Raw genomic sequence first — 4563 nt, 5'->3', positions numbered from 1 at the left:
CACACTACTAACTTCTCAGCATTGCTACCCTCAGCTCACACCTCTATTTACTTCTGTATTTCTCAAAAGTTAACACCAACATTTAGCAGAAATAGGAAGGACTGTGACATATAAATTATATATGAACAAAAAAGCATTGACACCTACTAATTAAAAACGTTTAAAGAATGATTATTCCAAGTTTGTAGTGGACTGACTAAGAATGTTCATCATTGGTTCATGGGCATAGTCAAAAACACAGTCAAGATTCCTACTCAGAGTTGTTACTGTAACCCAGATCCTCAACCATCCTCCTGGAGACGATTGTCTGTCTTTGATTGGTGTTTGCAGTGTCTGCAGTCTTCCCAGAAGTATGGGTAGACACTTCTGACTCCAAGGTTCACGGTGCTTCCAGAATCTCTCCTGGTAGCTGTCACTGCTGTACGAATCCATTTATTGGAATCACGGAGACTTGGTCTCACCTTTGGTTTTCTTCACATTTCACTGCTTTAACTGTATGGTGGTGGCTGAGCCACTGCATAGCCTGAAACAGGCATAATCATCATCTTCATTTTCCAGATGAAGAAATTAAGAGTTAACAGAATTGTCTTAGACAGGATCAGACTCGGTGTCTTCTTGTTAAAACCCTCCTTGAGAAGGATGCCTTATCTGTTCATCACTCACAGCTCCAGTCCACACCCAACACACTTATGACTAAAATCGCCACTTCCAGCACCACTTCTGGGCTAATGCTCTCACAGTGAGTTGATTCTCTGAAACACATTCAGATTTTTCCCAATATTACTCATGATCCCAATAAGAAAATAAAACATCCTCAGAGTTTGATTTTCATAGACCATGTCCCCCCATGGCGATACTGTACAGTGCTAAGATCACCATGCTACTGGAGAAGAACGAACAAGGGATTAGAAGAGATGCATGTCCATGATGACCCCTAAATCTAAAGTGTAAAGAGAATGTTAACAAAAGTGAGAGGGGAGCCGAGGAAGAAGACTGTCCGGTGGAAGCAAGGCTAGAGAAGAATGGAGCCATTTTGGTTGGTGGGAAAGCCCAGAGAAGGTATAATACACATGGTGTCCTCCTCTCATGCTTCAGTCAGTTGCTAGCGTGCTGTTTGTTGACTGGATCCAACCCTGTGCCAAAGCACAAAGAAACTAGTGTGAATCGGGACAGAGTCAGGTATAAAATGGATCTAAAGGGGCAACACAGAGTCACCAGGGTTTCCCATCAAATCCGTCCTGCCAGAAAACACGTGAGGCATTTTGTGCTATACATAAATACATACCTATCCAGGATCTAGGAATTCTACTTCTCTGTGTATATCTAAAACAAGCAAACAACACCAACAACAACAACAACAAAAATAATGCACAAGAATGAACGAAGATAGAAACACTGAAAGTAAGAGCCAGGCTCAGTTCCCAGTACCCATACTGGGCAGCTTACAACAGCCTGTAACTCCAGTTACAGAGGCTCCAATGCCATCTTTTGGCTTTCATGGGCATTTCATGCATGTGGTGCACTTACATACATGTAGGCAAAACATTCATGCACATAAAAATAAATAAATCTTTTTAAAAGAATGGAAACAATCCCAATTTCTATTAATCGTAAAATGGAGACACTGATATAGTCCTAGAATACAGGAATATGCAAAGAACAAACTACTTAGAAATGCAGTGACTGGGGCTGCAGATATACTCAGCAGTTAAGAGCACTTGCTGCTCTTACAGAGTGTCAGAATTCAGTTCCCAGGACCCATGTCAGGCAGTCCACAACCACCTGCAACTCCAGCTGCAGTGGATCTGACACTCTTTTCTGGCCTCCACAAGCACCCACACTCAAGTGTATATACCCACACACAGACACACAGGCACACATAATTTAAAATAATAAATAATAAATAAAATATAAAAAATAATAAATGCCTCAACTTGAATAAATCTCACCAACATAATATGAAGTTTTAAAAGTCAGACAAAAGAGAGTCTCACTGAATTACTGCATTTAGAAGATTCTAAAATAAACTAAACCAACTTCAGTGATAAAAGAGTAGTGTTTACCTCTTGGTGTGTGGGAGGGGAGACAGGGCTCAGTTCTGACTAGAAAGGAATAGAAAAGACCCTGTGGGTAGTGGTTACTTGGGTACAGGTGTGTAAAATTCATTGAACTGACTCTTTAAACAGGTTCACTTCATGAAAACTCTATCTTAATTGAAGCAACAATAACCACTATTATGATAAACCTTACTCATGTAGCAAAGGCATCCAGACTTGGGCTGCCTACCAGGTGATAAGAGAAAGTGGTCAGCTTCATCAGGAATCAGTCTTCTCATTTATAAACTTGACATTTTTCACTGATGAAGAAAAAAAAGCGAAAAAAAAAAAAAAAAAAAAACAGATTACCAAGATGCAAATAACAGAGACAAAAAGTCATCATCTTCAGAAAACATTTGGTCAGTGGACCCAAAGCAACTTGTCAGGAACACAGGGAGACCTTAGGAATTGTTAATATGCTGAAGAAGGCAAACCTTTCAGGCCCCTCTGGTTGTGGTGCACTGGCTGATGTCTGTTTAAGTCTGGCTCATAGTACTGTCCTAAAATGTTACCAGGCCACATGAGATTAGAGCTTCAAAACAGTGTGACAGGTAATCTATTTTCATGAATAGTGGTCAGAAACATTGCATGACTGATTCCAGAGCATAATTTATTTTTTCTTGGTAAATTGAATAGAACATAGAATTGAGTGAAATTATATAAACTCACCCAGCTTACTGTTTTCTCATTTACTACTAGGTTGGTTTCAATGCAAGAGCTATTAATACTTCTAAATTTGACCTTCAATTACATGGTATTTTAATATCCTGACCCACAGACACAGATTTAACAGATAATTTTTGCTATGCAGTTGTCTCAATGGACCCGATCCTATGATGACTAAACCTCACCCTGGAAATAGCTTGTTCCCCGTTAGAGTGGAATTAATGTTTCTGAGCACCAAGACTCCACTCTATAAATTGTTTCTCCATGGTACCTGACATGCTGTGAAGCCACCAAAGAGCAGTACATGACGATGAAACATAAGAAAAGGATGACTGGATCTGAGGATAACAGAATCTGAGTAGAGATGTACTAAATGCAAGCAAATAGCAAGATCATCTCAGGACCCAAAGAACTGGGGATGTACATAGAATTTGCATCACCCATAGCCAGAGGGCCACAGTAGTGTGTAGATACAGTATTTCTCTGACATGTAATTCTATGAAACCTTCTCTCTAAAATCCCCTCTTGCAAGCATCTCCTATGTATCCGCATGAAGAAATGTGGACCCTTTCCCCTTTTCCCAACCAAGCTCACGCTGAGCTAATACCCTGGTGAGCCAGCTCCTGACAAGATTATGTCTATACTGAGGCCCCATTTTCAGTCAGACTGCAGTTGCTGCCTAAGCCTCAGTGTTCTTACAGCACCCCAAATATTGGAATAGATACTGTTAGTCTGGGATTTTTTAGCTTCTTATATACATATAATTATATAATATGTGCTAAATACAAATATACATATGTGTAAATGATAATAAACAGTCCACCTCTATTCACAATGCGGCCTTAAAAAGTCAAAACTTTACCACGCCTTTGTACCCTGCTCCCGAGACCTCTTCCTTTGTTCCTGATATTCCCAGGACATATTTATCTAGGACATAGTATTGGAAGTATTGATTTTTAAATGAAGGAAGATCTTTATGATTTTGTCACTGTTAGCTAGGACAGAATTAGAAAGGAGTTTTGACTGGAGTGACAGGGTGGTATGTAGGGAACCTTTCCTTTAGCACGAATCCTGGTGGCATCCCTACAATTGGGAAGTTAAAGCCAAAGCTGGCACACAAGTGGAGAAGCAAAATCTGGAACTTCAGTGCTAAGTCTGAATCATTAACACAAGTAGAAATTCTCCCCCACCTCCAAAATCTCCTGACTATGTGTAAAAACAGAAAACAAAACAGAGACAGAGCATACCTGGAAGAAAGATGTCTCACCTGAAAGACCTGGTCAAGACACACTAAAATCAGGAGGTCAGTTCAAAGTTAAAGGACAGTAAGTACGCTCCACAAATACGCAAGCTGCTGTGAGTGAGCCCCAGCAGGAACAGTAAGCAGAGCCAGCATCCCCTTCAGGGACTGTGGGTAATAGGATTCTTAAATGCAAAATATAAAACAGGTATATTTGAAATATTTTCTGTAATTAAAGACACAAAATCAATATAAGCAAAGAAAATGTTTGAAAGGTTCTATATCTGGAGTGCAAGATGATTTTTCTATTACAGAAGTCTCTTTTGCTTGTTTCTCTAATTTTTTTCCCATTCATCAGAATTCTTTTTTTCACCATTTTTATAGATTTTTTGTGTATTTCATAAATATATATGAATCATATTTAGACCCTTTCCTCTATAGGCAGGCCCCCATACCCCCACCAAGATTTCATGCGTTCTGTCATATATATTGATGCGTAGTGAGTCAAGTTTGATGTCCCTTGGTGTGAGGTCATCCACTAGAGCCTGGTCAACCTATCTA

General features: G+C 39.6%; 1 long non-coding RNA gene across 2 annotated transcripts; it reads right to left on the bottom strand.

Annotated features, from left to right (window-relative positions):
- Positions 1-224: 224 nt before the first annotated feature.
- Positions 225-4171, bottom strand: LOC103726373. Of its 2 annotated transcripts, none has more exons than XR_001872203.1 (3): positions 4010-4171; positions 2287-2356; positions 225-1133 (listed from the first exon to the last, which is right to left on the bottom strand). It is a non-coding gene; the product is annotated as an uncharacterized LOC103726373 (long non-coding RNA). The 2 variants fall into 2 exon arrangements; XR_001872202.1 differs by having other exon boundaries at positions 4030-4171.
- Between the last annotated feature and the right edge of the window lie 392 nt (positions 4172-4563).

This window comes from Nannospalax galili, unplaced genomic scaffold (genome assembly GCF_000622305.1).
Source record: "Nannospalax galili isolate Female #2095 unplaced genomic scaffold, S.galili_v1.0 scaffold191, whole genome shotgun sequence".
Lineage (NCBI taxonomy): Eukaryota > Metazoa > Chordata > Mammalia > Rodentia > Spalacidae > Nannospalax > Nannospalax galili.
Note: the sequence above shows the minus strand (reverse complement) of the source record. Positions and strands in the feature narration are given on the sequence as shown.